The following is a 25,020-nucleotide window of genomic DNA, read 5'->3' as shown; positions in this document are numbered from 1 at the left end:
AAAGACTTCCCAATCTTCCATCCTCCCACTAGATTTGGCTACCTTATATGCCCTTGTTTTTAGTCGGATACTATCCTTAATTACTTTACTTAGCCACGGATGGCTATCTTTTCTTTTACACCCTTTTTTCCTCAGTGGAATATATTTTTTTTGGAAGTTGTAAAATAACTCCTTAAATGTACACCACTGGTCATGTACCGTCTTACCCTTTAATCTATTTTCCCAGTCCACTCTAATTAATTCCGCTCTCATACCTTCATAGTCTCCTTTATTCAAGCTCAGCACGCTTGTTTGAGATCCAACCTTCTCACCCTCTAATTGAATATGGAACTCAACCATGTTATGGTCACTCATTCCAAGGGGATCCTTTACTAGGACATTTTTAATTAATCCTGTCTCATTACACAGGACCAAATCTAAGGTTGCTTGCCCCCTGGTCGGTTCAGTTACATACTGCTCAAGAAACCCATCCCTAATACACTCAATGAACTCTTCCTCAAGGCTGCTCTGCCCAATTTGATTTGTCCAGTTAATATGATAATTAAAATCCCCCATAATTATAGCTGTTCCCTTATTACAAGCCTCAACTATTTCCTGATTAATACTCCGTCCAACAGAGTTGCAACTGTTCGGAGGCCTATAGACTACACCCACTAGTGTTTTTTTCCCCTTATTATTCCTTACCTCCACCCAAACTGTTTCACTATCCTGCTCCTTTGACCCAATATCATTTCTCTGTATTATAGTGATTCCTTCCTTTATTAACATAGCCACCCCACCTCCTCTCCCTTCCTGCCTGTCCTTCCTGATTGTTAAATAACCTGGTATGTTTAATTCCCAGTCATGGTCACCCTGCAGCCATGTTTCTGTAATGGCCACAAGATCATACCCATATGTCATTATTTGTGCCGTTAACTCATTCATTTTGTTACGAATGCTACGTGCATTCAGATAAAGAACTTTCAAATATGTTTTGTAACACTTAGTTCCTGTTTTTTCCCTTTTTAGTACTTTACTTTTTACTCCATACCTTCTGTCCCTTCCTGACACATTCTGTTTTTTAATTCCCCCACTGCTACCTAAGTCTATGACCTTCTCTGTTGTCATTTCTATTATTTGCTCTCTAGAAACCTCCCCCCCACTAATTAGTTTAAAGCCCTCTCTACAGCCCTAGTTATATGATTCGCCAGGACTCTAGTCCCAGCACTGGCCAAGTGGAGTCCGTCCCAACAGAACAGCTCCCTCCTGTCCCAGTACTGTGCCAGTGTCCCAAGAAGCAAAACCCATTTCTCCCACACCAGTCTTTGAGCCACGCATTTAACTCTTTAATTTTATTTATCCTAGCCAAATTCGCTCGTGGCTCAGGTAATAACCCAGAGATTATTACCCTTGAGGTTCTGTTTTTTAATTTGACCCCTAGCTGCTCATACTCCTTTAACAGAACCGTCTTCCTTGTCCTATCTACGTCGTTTGTACCAACATGGACCACGACAACTGGATCCTCCCCCTCCCACTGCAAGTTTCTTTCCAGCCCAGAAGAGATGTCCTTAACCCTGGCACCAGGCAGGCAACACAGCCTTCGGGACTCCCGCTCTTGACTGCAGAGAACCCTATCTATCCCCCTAATGATACTATCCCCTACCACTACAACATTTCTTTTTACTCCCTCCACTTGAATGGCCCCCTGTACCACGGTGCTGTGGCCAGGTTGCTCATCCTCCCTGCAGTCCCCGCTCCCGCCCTCACAAGGAGTAAGAACCTCGATCCTGCTGGACAAGAACAAGGGCTGCGTCTCCTTCAACACTACATCCTGGATCCCTGTACCTTCCTCACTCGTAGTCACACCGTCCTGTCCCTGACCACGGACTACATCTGCAGTAATTAACTTCATAAGTGTGACCATCTCCTGAAACATAGAGTCCAGGAACTTCTCCCCCTCCCTGATGTGTCGCAGTGTCCGAAGCTCGGTCTCAAGCTCCATAACATGGAACTTGAGTTCCTCTAGCAGCAAACACTGTCTCACCATTCACTGCAACTCACTAAGCCACTTCCAGAGGTGCACACAAATCTGTCCAAGAATGCAAAGTGTTGAAATAAAGATTTCAATGTTTGACAGCACATTAACAGAAACTTCACATGAACATTGGCTAAAACACCCAAGTGCCTACCATGTGTGTTGTTAGTTGGTATGATTGGACTCGGATGAGGGTGAGTGTGAGGGGTGGCTAGTGAGATGGGGAAGTGATAATGTAGATAGAGAGGGATGGGTGGAGGTGCAAGGTAAGTTGGTGTGAGTAAAGATGTGCATGAGTAGGGTAGAGAAGGCAGAGTGATGGGGATGTGATGAGAGGCAAAGAAGGATGAGGTTGACTGTGTCTTTGTACTAACGTTTCGTGTTCTATGGTTGCATTGCATAAAAAGAGAAATGTGCATGTGCTCTCAGGTGCCAAAAAGTTAAACATTATTTGTTCATCAACGGGACACCTGGGGGGAAAAATTCAGTTGCTTTGCGTCTCCCATTAGTGAGGGGGTGCTAATGGGGTGCAAAGCAACTAGTGCCTGGGCACGACGCTGCTAACGCCTCCCGTAAAATTCAGCAGGAGGTTAGCGGTGACAGTAGCTGCACCTCTGGCGATGACGTCATCGCCATACGCAGCGCCCCGCTCGCGCCCCGGCCACAAACTTGGCTCACATCCCCTGACCTACCGCTGGACACTATGTCCGACAGGGTCGGGGGGGCATTTTTGTGGCTGGGGCGGCAATAATTAAAGGGCAAGTGTCGGGCGGCCATTTTATTTTTGGGCCGCCTGCCAGCACCTGCCCCCTCAGGCCTCCTCCTGCAAGGTGCTGGCCGCGATCTGTCAGCCCGGCACTCCTCTCGAGTGCCGGGCTCTTTTGCCGGCTCCCCATTCCCCAGTGGTCCAGCAGGGCCCTGGTGTCCCTCTCCTTTAATCAGAGGAGGGAGGCCTGCAATACCGCGCTATACGTGCCGACACATGTGGCGCTGCTGCACGTAGTGCCACGATATTCAATGGGAGCGCCCCAAGAGAGAGGAGGAGAGCTTCCAGTAGTGCCCCGCCTCCTGCTTGGGGCACTACCATTGAATTTCAGGCACGGGTGTGCTAACTTTTTTGGGGCGCTAAAAGTAGCGCCCCGATGAAGTTATCGCCCAGAAGGGGGCGCGAGCTAATTTTCCCCTCCAGCTGGAATCTAATTTGATCTACCAGAAAACCAATTTTCCATCACAATATTTGACACAAACTATTAACAACAACATGAAGAAAAGTCTTTATCTAAATATTTCCAACAAGTTGTTCAAATTACAGTGGTTTTCTTAGAAGAACATATAACTTTCAAATAATTGATTCCAGGCTATACACTAGTTTGCTAAATTCCTTGTATTAATTACTTCCCAATATAACTCAGTGCTTCATTATTAATTAATGATTACTGATTAAAATTTGAAAGCTATAGTCTTCTTTCAACTTATCTTTCTTGGTAATCCGATATGGCACTTGAAGCACAGTTTCACGCTGGCTTTTTCGACTGACAGGTACCTGGAAATTTCATGAGTTTCCATTGTTTTTGATGGGAACTAACTTGCTCGCTTGGACATTTTTTTTTCTGAGGAGGGGAACTGCTGAAATGCTTTTCTATTAATTTCTGCAGCACTTTATTCAATACTGAAGTATGCACTATGTTGTTGATCAAGCAAATGACTAATTTCATAAATAATAATTTGTTATATCATTCCACGTTATTTCATCTGATATAAATGATGACATATTTGATACCTAGGGCCCAAATTTCCTTGGGATTGATCCGCTCTCCTGCTGTAACTCTGGGCAATACAGGTAGACTACCCTTTATCCGGACTTCCGAAAACCGAAACCCTCTAAAAACCGAAGGTTTTTTCGTTCAGCGTAAGTCGTGCGTACGACTTACGCTGAACGAAAAAACCTTCGGTTTTTAGAGGGTTCCGGTTGCGGAAGTTCGGATAAAGGGTAAGTTGTGCGCACGACCCCCCGCCAGCCCCGACAACCGCCAGCCGCCGACCCCGCCAACCGCCGACCCCCCCGCGGACCCCGCCGGCCCCGACAACCGCCGACCCCCCCCCCGCGGACCCCGCCAGCCCCGACAACCGCCGACCCCGCCAGCCGCCGACCCCCCCGCGGACCCCGCCGGCCCCGACAACCGCCGACCCCCCCGCGGACCCCGCCGGCCCCGACAACCGCCGACCCCCCCGCGGACCCCGCCGGCCCCGACAACCGCCGACCCCCCCGCGGACCCCGCCGGCCCCGACAACCGCCGACCCCCCCCGCGGGCCCCGCCGGCCCCGACAACCGCCGACCCCCCCGCGGACCCCGCCGGCCCCGACAACCGCCGACCCCCCCCCCCCCGCGGACCCCACCAGCCCCGACAACCGCCGACCCCGCCAGCCGCCGACCCCCCCGCGGACCCCGCCGGCTCCGACAACCGCCGACCCCGCCAGCCCCGACAACCGCCGACCCCCCCGCGGACCCCGCCAGCCCCGACAACCGCCGACCCCCCTCCGCGTACCCCGCCGGCCCCGACCCCCGCCGACCCCGACTGACTTACGCTGAGCGTCAGCGTAAGTCGTGCGCACGACCCCCCGCCGACCCCCCCGCGGACCCCCGCCGACCCACCTTCCGAAATCCGAAATTCTCCTTTATCCGAAACTCGGCTGGTCCCGAGGTTTTCGGATAAAGGATAGTCTACCTGTACTGGCAGAATTCCTGAAAAGTGTGGCAATCCAGTTGCACTGGGTTCCCACTGTTTCTGGGCGTTTCCTGTTTGCCTTATGAGGGGTGGAACATCCATCTGCCTCTTATTAAGCAAATAGTGGCCGGGGCTAGGACTACCTATGCCCTGAATTTCCACTCCGCACTTGTGCTTGCTTATCCTATGGAAATGAAGTGACCTCTCAGTGACCCCGCAACTTTCGGCAAGGCCAGCGCTGGAGGGTAATAGCAGGAATGATCTAGCATAACTGCCAGGGTTGTGACCCAAGGAATTTCGGGGCCATAGATTTGATTGCAAATCTTTCACAGAACTGACAGAACTAATTCAGAAACCAGACGAAACAATGTTTCATTTCTGTGGTCTTATTCTGACTATCCACCATTTGCTATTTTAATTTTTTTATGTCCTGGTCATAAAGACTAAACAAATCAAATACTTCCTTTATACATTTCATAAGGCTAAATTTTCTGAGTACATACTGGCACTGAGGAACCTTGCCTCCTGCCAGCGCACATCTGGAAAATGCAGGCAGAGTGCCCATGATTTTCCTATAAGCACTAGTGGAGGGTAAGGTTCCTCATTGCCTGTATGTACTCAGAAAATTAACCTATAGTCTCCTACTGCAAAGGAGAAAACAAATCAAATACTCTCTTTAGGCACCTCATTCAAAATGACAAGTAAAATTATAAATCAGTGAAGGTGTAAAGAATGTTAGAGAATCACACATAAAGTTCATGCAGAACGTAGCGAGCCATCTAATCTACGTTATTATTCAGTAATGTTATCCTTTTTGTAAAAGAAATTTCAAATGAAGACCAAATAATCCAGAAATATCTTCAAGGTGTGATATTCCAGCAAAATGTTTAGCTATATCAGAATTAGGAGTGGATTTAGAGAGTTCTATTTTAATAAAATCACTTTCCTTTCTGGGAAAAAAATGATGAAAAACGAGATGGTACTCTATGCCACTGTCTGACAGGTTTTCTCCTCGAATGCCAAGCAGATAAAACTCCCTGGATGCCTCTAAGCATTAACATTCAGTTCAATTTTGACAACATAATTCAATTTTAGAGCAGGCCAATCTCGGAACATGATCAGAACTTGAGAAAGTGCTGATGTCAAGTCTATAGTAAGAATTATAGTTTGCAGATACCAAGTTGAGTCTTGGAGGGGTACCTGACAATTTTAAATTGGATTTCTTGAGTTGATTCTGCGCTGAATTTTTAGATATCTTGCTCCAAACCAGGAATCTAGGGCACGATTTTCCCAATGGAGGAGGGTTGGAGGCGGGTTTCGGTTTGGGTGGGTTCCAAACCCGCCTCCACTGAGAGGTGGGAAACATTTGCGATTTTCCCCTAATTGGCCAGTTGAATTCAGAGGTGTGGGTTCCCCAGGGCCAATTAGTGTTATGGGACTGAAACTCGCCTCTGCTGATGTCACATATCCAGCTTCATTTAAGGGCTGCTTGCTGCCTTGGCTCATTCCACTGGTATTTGGTCGATGGTGCACCACCTCCAAGCTGTTATCTCCTTCAAGAATGGCCAACTCCAAGGCAAGGGCCTCCCCAAGGTTCTCCGATGAGGCGCTGGGTATGCTGGTTGAGGGGGCGAGAGCCAGCAGTGTGATGAAATATTCCATTCATCACTCATCAGTATTTCTCTGCCTGTGACTGTGGTTGGTTTCAGTTTCATTTCCATTGTATTGTACTGTGTGTAGGGCTCCGCCCATACCTGGCTCCTATGTAAGCTGGCCCAGCCTGCAGCACATCCAGTACGGCAGACCTCTGGATGGAAGATACATTCTCCTCTGTGCGTTACCTTCTAAGTCAATAAAAGCCTTGTTTAGTTTCGCTAACATCGAGTCTCGGATTTATTGAGGCACATCAAGCAGGGAGGTGCTCTTCCCTTCATCTGGGAGGAAGAGGCCTCCCAAAGAAACCAAGGCTGTGTGGGTACAGCTGGCAAGGGACATCGCCTCCAGATCAGTGTGCAGCAGAACATGGCTGCAGTGCAATAAAAGGTTCAATGACCTTGTAAGATCAGGCAAAGTGAGTATACTTTCAGCTTGACTCTCCTTCTGCTCCCCTTCTCCTCTCATCACCAGCACTCTACATTGTCAACCTCCTCCTACACATCCCACTTTGCCCTTACAACCCTTGCATTCTGTTTGAATGTATAAAAATGAGGTGATGGCAAACTGTTGGCGTGATGGCATCTGTTATTTCACCTTAGGCAGCTCCACATTGCGGGCTCCGCAACACTTGCATGGTCAGTTTGTTGGTCAGAGTGAAAGAAGGCCAGAGAGTCATGTTGAGGTAGCTCATCTTCTGTCTGTAAACCCTGAGAGGGGGTATCTCCTGCGGCGCCGTGCTTCCATGCACTGGCGCCTTCTGCCCTGTGCAGCATCAGGTGGGTGAGCAGGAGGTTGGCGCTCCTGCTGCTGTTGCTGCTGAGCTGCCTGGTTCTGCTGCTGCCGTGGCTGCTCCTCATCTGAATCTGAGGTCCATGATGAAAGGAAATAAATGGTTCCCATGCTGCTGGCAGATACCTCCGTTGGGGAAGTGCTCAGTCCAAGTGGGGAGAGGGTTTTCCAAGGAGGTCCCACAGTTGAGAGATAGAAGCTGCAGCACCTCTGGCTTCAGTAGGCCTGCTAAAAGTGCTGAAAGACTTGTGAAACAAAAGTTCTGCCACCTGCAACTGTGCCCTGATGAAAGCTCCGTTTTAATGCTGGAGCTGCAGCTGTGAGGAGGCCACCCATTTGTCCACCCACCAGGATTAGCTGGCGTGGTTCAGGAGGGCCGTAACAAAGGCCTATCAAAATAGGATTATAGAGGCCCTTAACTACTATTTAAGGGTCTTAACTACCTCTCCCGACTGATGGAGGCGGGACCGAATCGCACCCATCAAACCCGCCTCCGGCAAAATTGCGTGGAGGCGGGTTGGAGGCGAGTTCCAAAACTGCCCTCAGTTTTTGCCATTTTGCCAACTGTCCCGCCTCCAAACCCACCTCCTCGGAGCTACCTCAACATGAATCTCTGGCCTCCTTTCACTCTGGCCAACAAACTGACCATGCAAGTGTTGCGGAGCCCGCAATGTGGAGCTGCCTAAGGCCCCCCAAGAGATAGCATCAATAGCAGCTCCAAGGGGCCGATTTTCCCACTGGAGGCAAGATGGAGGCGGGTTTCAGTTTGGGTGGGTTTGAAACTCGCCTCCACTGATAGGTTTCAAAAATTTGCGATTTTCCCATGATTGGCCACTTAATTTCAGAGGTGCGGGAGCATTTCCCGACCTCGAAACCGGCACCGGCAAAATCCCGTGGAGGTGGGTTGGTGGCGGGTTCTGAACCTGACCTCTTTGATTCTGATTTTCCTGCCTTCCCGCCTCCTCCGACATCAGACAATGGACCCCCAAGTCTTTATCCTATATGGCTCAGAGAGTAGATTTTCATGCAACAGCTTCTGACAATAGTTTGTACCAAGAAATATTTTTGGAACAAATAATTATGAATAAAATTTGATGTGACTGCATTTTTTCATAATTCTGAACTGACATTAATCGCTCAACTACAGAAATTAATTTATAAAAAAATACATATCTTTCTTGATCACATTTCTTACCTAACTGAGAAAAGAAATGAAGAGCATTAAAAAAAATGGTTTTCCTTTTAAAACTAACCCTAAACTTCTGAATTTGACAGTGACCGAGGAATTCATAACTTGCATAAACTAGATGACATACAAGAAAAGACCTTCTAACATGCTTATAATGAGTTTTTATAAAAATATCTTTCTTACATTCTGTGCATTGAGTCTGCTCTACAGTGTTACAGGATTGGCATAAAACACAGGATTGCGTGTCACAAGACGAAGGTTTTAGTAGCCAACATGGTGTTTGACCAGGAGCACAGCAATATCTTGTGACTGCTCCTATGAATGCAATTAACTTCTTTATATAATGTTTAAAAATTAATGTTAATCTCATAGGCCTAGAAATTCAGTTGTTAGCGCAAGCCGCTAGCGCCTTAGGAGGAGGAGAAGTGGGGCGCTAAGTGGCTAGTGCCCGGGCGCGGCGCGATCTGCGCCTCTCGCGAACTTCACTCAAGATTTAGCGGCGGCGCAAAACCGCAGCGCCCGCTCAGCTGCGCGTGCAGATCCTGACGTCACTTCATGGTGCAACGCCCTTGGTGCACCCCGAACCGGAACTTCAGTGGCGCCGCCCTTCTGTGCGCCTGGCGCCCCCAGCGACTGGTAGAGGGGAACGGTTCCCAGTCGCTGCAGGGCGCGGGGGGCGCTAATTAAAGGGGACTCCTCCTGCATTATAAGTGGCAGCCATTTTGTTCCACTCCTGTGTGAGAGACGGATATTTGGAGAGAGACAAAGGGAGAGAGCTTTCTGGTTTGACTCAGTGCTCGCACAGGTACTTCTGGCTTCAGACCAGAGCTTTGCACTTGGATTTAACTTTCAGTGCCATAGCCTTGAGTCGCCACATATAATGGGGGCTGCAATGGGTGGAAACGTTGGCTTACTGCATTGCATTCAAAGGGCTCACAGACGCCGTGAGAGAGCGCCAGTCATGGCCAGACGGAGAAGGGCCAACAGGTGTCGGCACAGCAGGCCTTACCCACCCAGGGTATACCACCAGCAGTTCTCATATCTGAACATGTCTGAGGAGCAGTGTGTTCGGAGGCTGCGATTCAGAAGGGAGGTGGTCACTGAGATCTGCCACCTGCTTCACAGAGATCTGCAGCCACAGCTGAGGAGCAGGACGTCTCTGTCGGTGGCAGTGAAGGTGATGGTGGCTCTCAACTTCTATGCCACCAGCTCCTTCCAATCCGCTACTGGGGACATTGCCAACATCTCCCAGTTCGCGGTACATTGCTGCATCCGCCAGGTGACCAATGCCCTTTTTAGAAGGAGACGTCAGTACATCTCCTTCCCCATGACCCTGGACAAACAGCAAGAGCGCGCAATGGGATTTGCAACAATAGCGGGCTTCCCCATGGTCCAGGGCGCCATTGACTGCACGCATGTGGCTTTGCGGGCACCTCTACAGAATGCCGAGGATTACCTTCATCCTGCGCCAGACTTCTGTGGCAGACATTTTCGAAGCCCAGGCTCACCCACGAGGATGGCTTCTCGGGGACAAAGGCTATCCTTTGTGCACCTGGCTGATGACCCCGCTCCGTGCGCCCAGCACCCCTACTGAAGAGCGATACAATGACAGCCATCAAGCAACCAGGAACATCATTGAGCACACAATCGGCGTGCTCAAGCAACGGTTCCGCTGTGTGGATCGTTCCGGGGGAGCCCTACAGTACTCGCCTGAGCGAGTCTCCCATTTCGTTGTAGTGTGCTGCATGCTGCACAACCTGGCTATCCTCAGGACTCAGCCACTGCCAGCAGACATTGAAGGACCACCAGAGGAGGAGGAGGAGGAGGAGGAGCACCAAGATGGGAGGGAGGCACAAAGTGCAAGGGCCGTCCGTCGGCGGATTATTACAACTCGGTTCTAGGCCCCCTCTCAGGGAATGGCTTGTGCCAATGAAAGAAGATGAATGGAGCCGCTCCGCAAGCCCTCAGCCAGTCAAGGCAACAAATAGTTCAAAATGCAAACATGGACAATGTGATTAAAGAAAATTTTTTACTGTGCAAACTCTGTGCCCTTCCCGCTTGACAAACTAATTCAGATAAACCCCCACAAAAAACAGTCAGAGACATAACTGGCTCTCACAACCTTCAGAAACTGAAAAAAACAGTTAAACAAAAATGACCATGATCCTCGGCCTTTATAAAAAAACAAACACAACAGTCTGGGCCTTCATAAAAAACAAACACAACAGTCTCGGCCTTCATATATCAAAAAACACAACAGTCTCGGCCTTCATATATAAAAAAACCTTCTCGGCCTCATATATAAAGAAAACATTTGGCCACACCTTCTACTTTTTCACCTGCGAGGGTGATCCGCCTCGCTTCTGCGAGTGGCCCCTTCCCAGCCTGCAGCTCCTCCTCAATGCGACCCCAGTGGCTGCAGCAAGGCTGGGGGAAGGCTGCTGAGAGTCAGATGGTGAGACGGCAGATGCCCTTAGGGGACGGCCTGGACCAGCTCTGGGCCTGGAGGGCCCGGCTGCTGATTGCTCCAACTCTGCTTGGGTGGCAGCAGTCTGTCCTACGGGTGGTGGCAGCTGCAGTGGAGGACTGACAGTGTTGTCTGCAGGAATGCTGCCAACCAGACAGAGCATAGGCACTCCCTGGTTGGCTGATACACTGGCACTCGCACGGGCCAGCACTGCAGCATATGCAGCAATCTGCTGAAGCCCGGACTGCTGGGCTGCTGCGGCGCGGCGAGGGCCCCGTCGATGCCTGGCCAATCCAGCAAGGGTGGCAGCAGTTAGTGCCCGTGTGGCCCTGGTCTGTGTCTGCATGACACCAGCCAGTGAATGCACGGCACGACTGAGCACTTGGCTGGAAGCCGCCTGTAATACAGCAAAGTCCTGCTGACTCCTAGCCTGTGCTGCCGCGAAGTCCTGCAGACTCCTTGCCTGTGCTGCACTGAATTCTTGCAGACTCCTGGCCTGTGCTGCCCTGAATTCCTGAGCACTCCTTGCCAGTGACTCTATGGAGTCAGGCATCCTTGCCACTGCAGCCATGAGCTCAGTGTGCCTGCGCTCAGCCTGGGCGCCCATTTCAGCAAGGAGCCGCACCTCCTCTGCGCTCACCGTAGCAGGACTCGAGGCCAGACTCTCCCTCCGGGGAGAAGGCCGCCGAGTTTCCCCACCCCTCCCGCGTTGCTGCAGCCCGCTGGGCCCCGGAGCTTCACTCTCCTCAGACCCTTCCCCCCTGCTCCCCTCCAGGGAAGACGTGCCCCCATCATGGCCATGGGCTGCCTCGGCTGAGGGTGGCACTGATGGGCCGACTTCCTCTTCCTCCTCCTCGATTTCAGAATCAGACACAGTGCCAGCTTGAGGGCCCGCCTCCTCACCTGGCAATTCAGCATCTGAAAGCAGTGAGGCACAAGAGTTGCTTTAGAGTGAGGACAGGGTGGCAGCGAGGGAGGCATGAGTGCTGCTATGCACTGCATTGGTTCGATAGTGGCAAAGGATGCTGGTGTGAGGCGCAAGTGGAAAGAGAGAGGTCATTGCTGCCCAGAACAGGGTCGGCGTCTCCACTGGCGACGGGGCCAATCAGCCGGCCTGCCATAATGTGCTCCACACGCTGCTCCAGGTCGCTGAGCTGTTTGAGGTCAGGACGGCCTCCCCCGGTCCGTTGCTGCTGCCTGCGGTTCTGGGCCAGCTTGCCCTGCAAGAGAAAGGACGGCCTCTAAGTACAGTGTCAAGCCCTGATCTTGCCTGCACTGTCTCCCATGGTGGAATAGCCCTGACAGTGTCAAGCCCTCATCTTGCCTGCACTGCCTCCCATAGTAGAATAGCCCTGACAGTGTCAAGCCCTCATCTTGCCTGCACTGCCTCCCATGGTGGAATAGCCCTGACAGTGTGTAAAGTGCTGAATGTGCAAGTGATTTTCATGACAGTCCCATAGCTGCTGGATGAGGGCTGGGCATTGGGGCTTTCAGGTCCCTTTGGCCATAAAGTGAGGTGCACATGCAGGGATGAGGAGGATACTGGAAAGGGTACTCACCCTGACAGCCCGAGTGAGGTCGTTGAACTTTTTTCTGCATTGCACAGGAGACCTGCCAACCATGCTGTTGGAGGTCACCCTGTTTGCCACCTCCCTCCAGGCTTTTCTATACTCGCTGGGCAGCGGCCTCCTGCCACTATCAGGGAAGAGGATAAGTCGCCTGCGCTCCACTGCGCCAACCAGTAGCTTCAGGGCACACTCGCTGAAGCGCTGCGCTCGCTCCCTAGCCTTCTCCATAGTCATGGGCGTTGAACTGTTGAAACAGCTATGTTCAGGCCTTGATTCAGGGCTGCAGTGTGCAGGGCGTGGCAGCCAAACAAATCCACCCTCCCCCTTTAAGAGCTGACCAGCGCCAGCGTGTCTGCCTTCAATCAGCAACTCGCCGCACCTGCGCTGCGCCCGCCCTCGGTGGTAGCGCCCCGGCTCGCCGGCTTAGCACCTTATGATAGTCGTGCATCGCCTGCTTTAGCGCAGCAGCAAACTCTTGGGGCGATGCAACTGAATATCGGCGAAGGTGGCGCTAAGTTGCGCCGGGCGCTAAATTTAGCGAACGCCCAGCTGTAGTGCCCCAAACGTGGCTATACTGAATTTCTAGGCCATAATCTTTTAAGTATTCTCCCCAACAACCTGAACCTCAGCTGACTACATCAGTGACGTATTCATAATATTTGAAATGTATGTCAGCTGTGGCTCAGTGGTTGACCAATGTTTATCCCTCAACCACCATCACTAAAACCGATTATCTGGTCATTATCACATTGCTGTTTGTGGGACTTTGCTGTGTGCAACATGGCTGCCGCCTTACCTACACTAGAACAGTGATTACACTTTAAAAGTACTTCGGGGTGTCCTGAGGTCATGAAAGTCGCATTATAAATATATAAGTTCTTTCTTTCTTTAGTGCGTGTGTAAAAATTTCCTAATGCATTTTCTGTATTTTCAAAACACATTTATTTATTTTTAAATTTCATGCATTCCGTAATTATTTTACAGTACTTGGTTTGGTTGTTGGCAGTAAAACTATCAGTCACCATTATTTGGATGTAACTGTAAACTAACTCAGAAATCCAACTGTCCATGCAACTGTTCCTTATAATACACAAGCAACAGCAAGAGTTCTACAGCACTCATTTTTGATGCTTTCCCATTGATATTCTCAGCTTCAGTGGATAGGGGAAAAATTGGGTTGCTTTGTGCCTCCCGTTAGCGCCCCCCAGGGGCACGGCGCCGCTAACACCTCCCGCGAAATTCAGCAGGAGGTTAGCGGCGGCAGTAGCCGGTCGCGCCCTGTGGCGCTTCGCTGCCAACAATGATGTCATCACCGTGCGCAGCCTCCCGCTTGCACCCCGGCCGCAAACTTGGGTTGCACCCCCTGACCTATCACCAGACGATATGTCCGAAAGGGTCTGGGTGGCGTTTTTGCAGCAGCGGTGGCGCTACTTAAAGATCAGGTGTCGGGCGGCCATTTTTTTTGACTGACTGCCAGCACCTGCCCCCTTCCCTTTTTTTCATCAGGGTGCCGGCCATGATCGCTCAGCCCGGGACTCCTCTTGAGCACCGGGTTCTTTTCCCGGCACCCTGCTCCCCGGTGGTCCAGCAGGGCTCTAGTGCGTGCAGCTCTAGGCCCCTCCCCTTTAATCAGGGGAGGGAGGCCTGCAATGACATGGCGCTAACGTGCCGACGCGCGGGGCACTGTTGCACGTAGTGCTACGGAATTCACTGGTAGCAGCCCAAGAAGGAGGGGGAGCGCTTCCAGTAGCGCCCCGTCTCCTGCCTGGGGCACTACTACTGAATTTACGGCGCAGTGGTGCTAACTTTTTTGGGGCGCTAAAATTAGTGCCCCGGCGACATTAGCGCCCCAAAGCGGGCATCATCGAATTATCCCCCCTTAGTCTTTACTTGGACAAAAAATTGATATAAGAGCCATCATAGGAAATCCTTTTTCATACTTTATCATCACATTATAGGTTAGCTCCGATAATCAAACACAAGCATTCTGTAAAATAGCAAAATACTGATGCTGGAAATCTGAAATAACAACTGAAAATGCTGGAAACACTCAGCAGCTTAGGTACCATCTGTGGAGAGATGCTGCCTGACCTGCTGAGTGTTTCCAGCATTTTCTGTTGCAAATACAAGCATTCCGTAAGTTATAAAGACAATTTTAGTAAATTTGGGAATTGGGGGAAAGCTCTCCACTTGCTGATGTCATACCTAGCACAAAAGAAAATGGTTGTGTTTGTTGGAGGCCAATCATCTCAGCCCCAGGACATCACTGCTTCATCAATAACCTTCCCTCCATCATAGGATCAGAAGTGGGGATAGTTGCTGATGACTGCACAGTGTTTAGTTCCATTTGCAACTCCTCAGATAATGAAGCAGTCCATGCCCGCATGCAGCAAGTCCTGGATGACATTTAGGCTTGGGCTGATGAGTGGCAAGTAACATTTAGGGGGGAAAATTCAGTTGCTGTGCGCCTCCCGTTACCGCCCTAAGAGGGTGTTAATTGGGCACAAAGCAACTAGCACCCAGGCGCGACGATGTTTGTGCCGCTCGCAAAATTGACCAGACATTTTGCAGTGGCGCTAAACACTACCACCATGATCTCCTATGCCCACAGATCATGACGTCAGTTGAGCGTGCAACGCCCCGGTAGCGCCCCGGACCTTATATTGAGTGGCGCCCCCTGCCTTACCGCCTGCCGCTAGCAATGACAGGTTGAGGCGAGCGTTTTGCAGTCGGGAAGGGACTAGGGGAGCGCTATTTAAAGACGACCGCTTCCTGCCTTTTTTTGTCAGCGACATTTTTGCACCACACATTCTGAGAGAGAGAGAAAGAGACTTCTGGAGAGTTTCAACGCTGTGTGAAGGAGTTTTGGGTACTGAGCAGCACTTTGCAGGTTCATTTTGATTTGACCTTCCTTGCATCGATTTAGAAGAGACTATGGGGGCTGCACTCTGAGCTCTTTCCCTGGGCCTCTCCATTGTTCTTTCCAGCAGATTTGATGTACAGGTCTCTCCAGGCCGAGATTCAAGGCTGCAATGAGCAGGGTGTGGATGGAGAGCAAGATTGACCCTCCCCTTTAAGAACTGGCTGGTGCCAGTGTGTCTGTGTTCCATTGCTGACAGACATCACATGAGCTTCGCCAGTGCGCTGATGCAGCACCTCGCTCCTCGGCCTTAGTGCTTTAAAAGAGGTGTGTAGCGCTAGATTTAGCGCTCCAATCACCTCCAGGGCCGATAGAAGTCAAGATTGCAGTTGGAGGCGATAATTAACGGCAGACGCTAAACTTTGCGCCTGGCCGATAATTGCGCCCCAAACGTGGCGATAACAAATTTCTCCCCATTAGAATCATAGGGCTGGAGGCAGGACTGGAGGTGGGACTGCTGGGAAAATCAAAAAGAATGGGAGCGGGTCCCGAACCCGCTCCCAAACCACCTCCAACCAATCTTCCCGGGAGTCGGGTACCCGATTTGTGCAGGGACACGACGCCTAGCGGTGGAAAGAGGATTATAGTCACTTAACTGCCTGTTAACAGGTGGGTTTCCTGATGTCAGGGAACACCGCCAGTGTAAGTGAGGCGTGCTGTGGGTCTGTTATAATGTTTGTGTATAGATGACAGATGCAGAAGTGGTGTGAAGGATGCAATGGGACACTGGTGAGTATCAGAGATAGGGAAATGTTGGGAAAGTCATTTTTAATGTGTTTAGAGTTTTCTGTAGGTGACAAGCTTTGAAGTGTTTGTGTGGCCTCACCTCATTGGGAGAAGTGACAGATTGCTTCTGTACCCTCACCTGCAGCTGCCATCTGTTTTATCCTAAGGAGAGAGTCATTGGAGAGGCTGGGTGCTAGGGCTCACCTTTGTACAGTGATTGTCAGTGTTTGACAGCACCTCAATGCTGTCAAACACTGTCAAATAATCTGTCAAAAATAAATGGTTCATGTCCCTTTAAGAAAACTGGCAGATGAAGCGTCATCAACTGACATCATCTGACACCAGCTTTCACTTAATTGGCCAGCAAGCCCACAGGGTGGGCTTAACAAGGCCAATCAGGGGAAAATAGCATCTGTGCATCGGACATTGCTGGGGCAGAAGGCAGCAGTCCCGCCCCCAATTCATCTCAGCAGTTAAAATCCAGCTCATAGAGTCATAGGCCAGGATGTTCATTGGGCCATGGAGGCATGATTGGAGACGTGCGGGGGGTTAAAATTGCAAAACTGGCGGTCGGGACCCCCCCTGCCTGGTTCCCGACTCCGAGCAACTTTAACTCAGTCGTGTCTAATGGTCCCGACTCATTCCCGCCTCCAACAGGTGGGATAAGTCGTTAAGGCCCTTAACAAGCACTGAATAGTCTCTATAATCCTATTTTGAAAGGCCCTTGCGAATTTAACCCTTTTCCCATGTGAAACACGCCTGGTGGGAAACACGATGGTGAAACCTGGCTGGAGCACTATTGGATTGCTGACTATCAGCTGCAGGTCAACCATTAAAGAAGAGATTTGATCAGCCATCATTTGCAGGTGGCAGGACTTTGTTGTCTCAGGTCTGGGGGAAACTTTTAGAAGGCATAACCATAGCTGTGGAAGTTTGGAGCCTGACACCCATCTCCCATGTGACCTCCTGGGAAACCCCTCTCGCCACCCTCACTGAGCGCTTCCTCAACTGAGGCATATACCAGAAGCATGGTGTTAAGTCTGTGTGTCCCAGTTATGCTTATTATAAATCACTGGACACAGACCACAAGAATAACTTTAACAGGTCTTTACTATTCGGAGGTCAGGGCTGAACTGCCCAGCAAATCCCTACACAACGTTTATATACTGGTGTGGTCACCACCGGTATTACAGTGTACAGCAGCCAAGAGAAAGTAGTACATCTCTTAAGGTAGTTCTCTTAAGGTGGAACAGGTTACATATACCACAATCCTCCCTTTTTAGCTTAACAGTTATATCCCCATTTAACATAACATAATAACATATAGATATATATATATATACAACGTCATGCAAAACAGTTCAAAGATTCAGTCTCTGAGGAGGCCTCCTGATTCGAGTTGGATAACGCCTTTCAGGGGTCTCTGATTCTCGTTGCTGGGGTGACTCATCTAGTTGATCTCTTATGGATTGGACATCATCATCAGGTACATTCACTTCTGAGGTACATGCTTCAGGTTCACTAACTTCTTCCACGGTTGTCTCTGCCGTAACCCTGGGTTCGACCCTTGTTCTCGATTCTACCAGTTGGTCAGCATGACGCCGTATTACATTTTCACCAATATCGACCGTGTACATCAGGGGTCCTTGTCTGGCCCGAATTGTTCCAGATTGCCATTTCTCGTTTTTATAGTCCCGGGCTAACACTGGTTGTCCCATTTCGAAACTCCGAGTGGTCTTGTTATTTATATGCTGGAACTGTTTGTTTTCAACTTCCCTCCGCACATTTGGTTTTAACAAGTCCAACCTGGACCGCAACCTCCTGTTATAGAACATCATGGCAGGACTTTGGTTTGTCACTGCATGAGTGGCGGTTCGATATGCCAGTAGGAATTTGTCCACCTTGTGTTGTAGTGGAATCTGATCTTCGCTCATGGCCTTTATTGCTTTTTTGAACGTTTGTACAAATCTCTCGGCCAACCCGTTTGTAGCCGGATGATATGGGGCAGAGGTATAATGTTTCACCCCATTCTTCTTCATGAATTTCTGGAATTCTTCTGACACGAACTGCGGTCCGTTGTCTGAACATATTTGTTCTGGCAATCCATTTCTTGCAAATATCGTTCTTAGCACCGCGATCTTCTTTTCCGAGGTAGTGGTAGTCATCTTAATCACTTCTGGCCATTTAGAATGTGCGTCCACCGCAATTAAAAACATGGAGTCCATGAATGGACCAGCAAAGTCAATATGTACACGTTGCCATGGGGTTGAAGGCCATTCCCATGGATGCAGCGGTGCAATCGGAGGTGCATTTTGCACTTTTTGGCACCCTGAGCAGCTTTTCGTCAGATCCTCTATCTGTTGGTCGATACCCGGCCACCACACATAAGCCCTAGCAAGGCTTTTCATCTTGACTCCCCCCAGATGACCTTCATGCAGTTCCTTTAGAACTCTCTCTCTTAACTTAGGAGGAATAATCACCCTTGTTCCATACATCAATGTTCCTTGACAGACGGACAGCTGTTCTCGTCATGCTGGGTAACAGTGGATCACCATGTGCTGGCCATCCCTTCACTGTCACTTCGTAGACCCGGGACAGTGTCGGGTCGTTCCTGGTTTCTCTTTCAATACTTGCATTGGTGACTGGTAAACATTCGATGATGGTCAAGTGAAATAACTCAACAGGGTCAACCGTCGGTGCCTCCTCCTCTGTAGGTAGTGGCAGGCGCGACAGCCCATCAGCATTACCATGCTGCTTTGTACCTTTGAATTCGATCTGATATTGATGTGCCCCTAGGAAAAGGGACCATCTCTGGCGTCTCTGTGCTGTCATCACCGAAACACCCTTCTTAGGGTTAAAAATGGATACCAACGGCTGGTGGTCTGTCAGAAGCGTAAACTTTTGGCCCTGCAGGTAATGATTAAACTTCTTTACTCCCCACACAAGGCTGAGAGCCTCCCTATCTATCTGAGCATAGTTGCGCTCAGCGGAGGTCAATGATCTGGATGCGAACGCAACTGGCCTCTCCAGGCCATTTGGCAACTTGTGTGAGAGTACTGCCCCAATACCATATGGAGAAGCATCACAAGCCAAACGAATAGGCAGCGTTGGGTTGAAGTGAGCCAACACTTCCTCTGAGGTGATCAATGCCTTGCTTTTGCGAAAGACCCTCTTACAGTCCTCGCTCCACTTCCATGGTACTCCCTTCTGCAAAAGAGCGTTCAGCGGGTGCAGCACCATGGATAAATTTGGCAGAAACTTATGGTAATAGTTAATCAACCCTAGGAACGACCTCAACTGGGATACATTATCCGGAGCGGGAGCCTTCACAACAGCTTCGATTTTGTCAGGAGACTTATGAAGCCCCTCCTGGTCAATGACATGACCACAGTACGAGATCCTCTTCTGAAAGAACTCACATTTCTGGCGATTAACTCGAAGTCCATATTCTTTCAATCTGGTGAGCACCAGTTCCAAATTTGCAAGGTGTTCCTCGTCATCATCTCCTGTAATCAGAATATCGTCCAGGTAACATTGTGTGCCTGGAATTCCCTGTAATACCTGCTCCATGGCCCTCTGCCAAATTGCTGGAGCCGATGCCACTCCAAAAACCAGTCTATTATACCGGTACAAGCCTCTATGCGTGTTGATCGTGAGATACTGGCGTGACTCTTCCTCAACTTCCATCTGTAAGTACGCCTGCGCCAGGTCTATCTTGGTGACGTGTTTCCCGCCAGAAAACGAAGCGAAGATATCCTCAATCCGCGGAAGCGGATACTGCACCATGTGAAGCACCGGACTAACAGTGATCTTGAAATCACCACGGATGCGAACCTTCCCCAGTTCCCCCGGCTTGTTGCTCGATGAACGCTTCATGACGGGAACAATGGGCGTGGCCCACTCACTCCAGTCTACCTTAGACAGTACTCCTGAACGTTCTAGCCCTTCCAGCTCAGCTTCCACAGCAGGTCTGGCTTTGAAAAATTTCGGGTTTGCATGTTCTTCAACTTGATGTTTGCCGTAATTCCTCTCAGTGTTCCCAGTCCCTGTTGGAACACCTCTTTAGCATCGTCCAATATTCTGGACAATCGTTTAGGTTTGACATCTTTTTTACCGGAATCTACCGTTAGTGCTTTTAAGGAATGCCAGTCCATATTTATTTTCCTAATCCACTCCCGTCCCAGTAGTGGTGGACCTCCCTCAGGTAGCACATATAAGTCCATTCCTCGACTTTCTTTGCCCTTGTGGACCACCTTTACCTCTATCTTCCCGATGGGGTATACTCTTTGCCCCGTGTATGTTTTCAATACAATCTCCGTATCCCGTAGGGGAATATGTGGGAATAACCTTTTGTAATCTTGATTATTCATGACCGTCAATGCCGATCCAGTGTCCAATTCCATCTTCACTTGGACTCCTGCTATCTGAAGTGTGACCCAGATTGTTTGGAGGTCTGCTTCATTACCAACATTGTGTACTCTTAGACTACCCAGTTCATTACTGCTGGAGTCTGAATTTGACTTCTGTTCGTTCGAACTGTTCTCTGTCACCTTGTGTACCTTTCTGTACTTTTCCTGCGGTGACTTTTTGTTGCTGGTCTTCTTTCCTGACCGGCATACTTTAGCTATGTGACCAAGCCTGCCACATTTTCTGCATTCCTGATTTTTGAACCAGCACTGGTTCTGACCATGCGTTGTCTTTCCACAACGATAACATTTTACTGTACCCAAGACCATTTGATTGGTGCTGAGTTCCGGTGACCGTAGCTGCATTTCCGCAGTGCCTCTCGCTGCGGCTTCGTGCGATGCTGCAATAGTGACAGCTTTATCAAGCGTAAGATCATTCTCCTCAAGCAGTCGCTTTTGTGTTCCTTCTTTTAACAATCCACACACAAATTTATCTCTCAGCGCATCTGCTAGTCCTGTTCCAAACTGACAGTACTTTGATAGCTTACGCAGTTCAATTAAAAATTCAGCGTTGCTTTCGTCTTTCAGCTGCGTTCTTCTGTAAAATTTAAATCGTTCCGCTATCATCAGCGGCGTGGGGTTTAAATGATTTTTCAGGACAGTAACAATATTCGCGAAAGTCTGATCCGTCGGTTTATCTGGTGATAGAAGGTTCTTCAATAGCCCGTATGTCTTCGCACCCATTGAGCTTAATAAGGTTAGTGCTTTCTCATCATCTGGTACCTTATTTGCTTTACAATAAACTTCCATGCGTTCTACATACGTGGTCCAATCTTCGATATCGCTATCAAAGGTATTAATGTTCCCATGTTTAGGCATCCTTGCAAGTTTTTAAATTTTTCTCTTTCTCAAAATGGCGGCTTCCCACGCTTGTCTTGTTCCCCCGCCTACTAAAATGGCGGCTTCCCGCGCTTGGCGGTCTTTCCCGCGCTCGTCTTCTTCCCCCGCCGACTACAATGGCGGATTCCCACGTTTGCCTTCTTCCCCCGCTGGCTGCAATGGCGATTGCCGTGCTGCTGCCGTTCTCGCCTCCCCAGCGGTTCTCAATTCCCCGACGCTGCTTTTACTCCCCCGCGGTTCCTGTGGGCATTCACGCTTCCCCTGCTGTTGCGCCTCTCAGCCCCGCATGCAGCCCGGTCCTTTACACCGGCTGCGTTTGAGTTCTCCGCGGCTCTCGTGCCTTAAGCTGCCCCAGTCGCTGCGCCTCTCGGCCGCGATTGCAGCCCGGCCCTTTTCATCGGCCGTGGTCGAGTTCTCTGCCCTTTTTCCTCCGTTTTCCCTCCCCCACTCCACAGTCAACGCGGCCGACTTTCTGCTCGTGTCGCTGATCGGCTTACCCACCACCGTGGTAGAAGGGATGATCACTGACTGTCGCTGATGGAGGGCTTCGTGGTCAGAATTTTTCTTTTTAACCCGGGTTCTCGATGCCTCCCGTGCGATGTTGCTCAGCAGGATGATGAGGGCGGATGCCTCTTCTCGACGCCCGTTCTGAGGACGAAGCTGCCTTGGATGTAAAACTGTCGCAGGGTAAGATCGGACTCGTCACCACTGTTAAGTCTGTGTGTCCCAGTTATGCTTATTATAAATCACTGGACACAGACCACAAGAATAACTTTAACAGGTATTTACTATTCGGAGGTCAGGGCTGAACTGCCCAGCAAATCCCTACACAACGTTTATATACCGGTGTGGTCACCACCGGTATTACAGTATACAGCAGCCAAGAGAAAGTAGTACATCTCTTAAGGTGGAACAGGTTACATACACCACACATGGGAGCCATTTATTTCCTTCCCTTCTGGCCATTAGAGGAGCTCGAGCACCAGCCGTGGCACCAGCAGAGCCAGGAACAACAGCAGCACCAACAGCAGCAGCAGCAACAGGAGCGCCAGGCTGCTGCTCACCCACCTGTAGCTGCAGAGGCCAGAAGGGGCCAGCGCTTGGAAGCCTGGCTGCGCAGGAGATACCCCCCAAACAGGGTCTACAGACACAGGGTCAGCTACATCAACATGTCTGAGCAGCAGTGCCAAAGGCGGCTCCGACTTTCGTGAGAGGTAGTGAGTGACATCTGCGCAATGCTGCAACAAAGTGAGAATGAAGGAGTGAGTGTAGAGATTCCATAGCATCGATACTTATAAGGAGACAAAGATGGAGTAAGGTGGCAAGACCAAGGGCCCTCCCTGTGTGTTGTCAGTTGTTTTCAAAGCATCAGAGTGATAGGGAGTGTGAGGGCTGCATAGTCGAATAGTTATGTGAATGTGACCATAGAGAGAAAGGGAATGGGTAAGGGTGCATGGATGTCAGTGTCAAGTGGGATGTGGAGGAAGAGATTGCTGAAGCTGAGTGCTGGTGAGGAAAGGCAATGGGGATCAGATGAGGGTGATGGGAAAATCATACTCACTTTTCCAGTGCGGAGAAGGTCATGAAATCTCTTGCGGCACTGAATCCAAGTTCTGTGGGTGACTCCCAAGGAGTTGACTTCCTCAGCCACCTGCATCCACACTGCGTTGGTCTGCTTGGGAGGCCTCTTCCTCCCTGTAGAAGGGAAGAGCACCTCCCTGTTGGCTGCAGCCCCATCTACCAAAGCCTGCAAGGCCACCTCGTCAAAACGAGAAGCTGATCTGGGTCTCCCGCTGCTCATGGTGCCTCCAGGTCCCTCTCACACCACAGTCAAAAAGCTTGGCAGTCTGCAGAAAAAGCAAGGCTTGCTGTAGCCCTTCAATGCAGCAACAATGATGACGTCATCAGAGGCAACTTTCAGTCAGAAGAAACTCTTTTGCGATGGGTTCCCGCACGTTGGAAATCAATTGGAAAATTAAGTTAAAATTGCATCAATCTCCCACTTCCATTTAGATTTGTGTGGATAACACGAAATGCGGATTACACGACACCAACCCGCACCTGAATGAAAATCCAGCTCATAGATTCATAACAGCACAGAAGGAGGCCATTCGGCCCATCGAGTCCGTGCTGGCTCTCTGTAGAGCAATCCAGTCACTCCCATTCCCCTGCTCTATCCCTGTAGCCCTGCAAGTTTATTTCCCTCTATTCCTTATCCAGTCTCCAGTTGAAAACATTGAGTGTTTCCACTTCCACCACTTCCGTCGGGAGTGAATTCCAGGTCATCACCACTCGCTGTGTAAAAAGGTTTTTCCTCACATCCCCCCTGTATCTCTTGCCCAAAACCTTAAATCTGTGTCCCCTAGTCCTTGTACCATCAACTAGTGGAAACAGCCTTTCCCCGTCTAGCCTCTCCAAACCCATCATAATCTTGTATACCTCTATCAAATCACCCCTCAACCTCCTTTGCTCTAATGGAAACAAATCCAGCTTCTCCAATCTGTCCTTGTAGCTAAGATCCCCCATCCCCGGAACCATTCTGGTAAATCTCCACATGGTCTCACCCGTCCCTATCTTTGTAATCTCCTCCAGCCCTGCAACCCTCCTTCAATTCTGGCCTCTTGCGCATCCTCGATTTTAATCTCTCTGTCATTGGTGGCTGTGCTTTTAGCTGCCGAGGACCTAAGCTCTGGAATTCCCTCCCTAAACCTCTCTGCCGCCTCTCTACCTCTCTTTCCTCCTTTACGATGCTTCTTAAAACCTACCTCTTTGACCAGCTTTTGGTCATTTGCCCTAATATCTCCTTATGTGGCTCGGTGTCAAATTTTCTTTGACAGCGCTCCTGTGAAGTGCCTTGGGATGTTTTACAACGTTAAAGGTGCTATATAAATGCATGTTGTTGTTGATGCTCTCTGCCAGAGAGGAAAATGGAGGTTTTCTGTGCAAGTGTTCTGCTTGCACACATGGGCAGAGCTTCACTTACTGGCATCCAAATTTTGCTTACATTTTTAATAATCTTAATAAATAACTAATGGACAGCAATCATATTACTGTTAAAATTATGTATCTTACTATTTCCACCTTTTAAATTAATTTATGGTTTCTTTACATGCACAGCATCCTATAAGCTCAAAGCATTTTCACGTTATATTTTGGACATATGCATACATACAAACTCAAGCTTTACCTTTCCCCATACTGCTGTTGGTGGTGAAAGAAAAATGTGAAATCTTAACAATGGAAACTCCATACACCTCCTCAACCTGGATATATTGTTGCAACTGAAATTATTATCTACAGGACATGCATTTTATATTGATGCATAAAATAGTTTCACAGGTTTATCTAATAACCACGACTACTTTTTGTCAGACAAATTTAGTTTATAATTGCTTGTCGTTGTTTCAGTGTCGCATAATAATCAATGGTATAGTAACTCACAGGCCTAGATCAAATGCAGGTGAGCCCAAAAATAAATTAAAATGGGCATGTAGATTTGATCTCAGAATTACATTTGCTGTGCACTCGTTTTATCTTTTGCAACAAAGCAATTTTTAAAATTCTTTGGCAATAACTCTGACTGTTACTTGGTACATTTTCCTATTTTGGCAACAAAACAAAAGCAATAGTAAAGCACCTGACATTAATTAAATGGCTAT

Source organism: Somniosus microcephalus, chromosome 7 (assembly GCF_052327205.1).
Source record: "Somniosus microcephalus isolate GS21.2 chromosome 7, FLI_Smic_1.0, whole genome shotgun sequence".
Lineage (NCBI taxonomy): Eukaryota > Metazoa > Chordata > Chondrichthyes > Squaliformes > Somniosidae > Somniosus > Somniosus microcephalus.
This window is presented reverse-complemented; position numbering follows the sequence as displayed.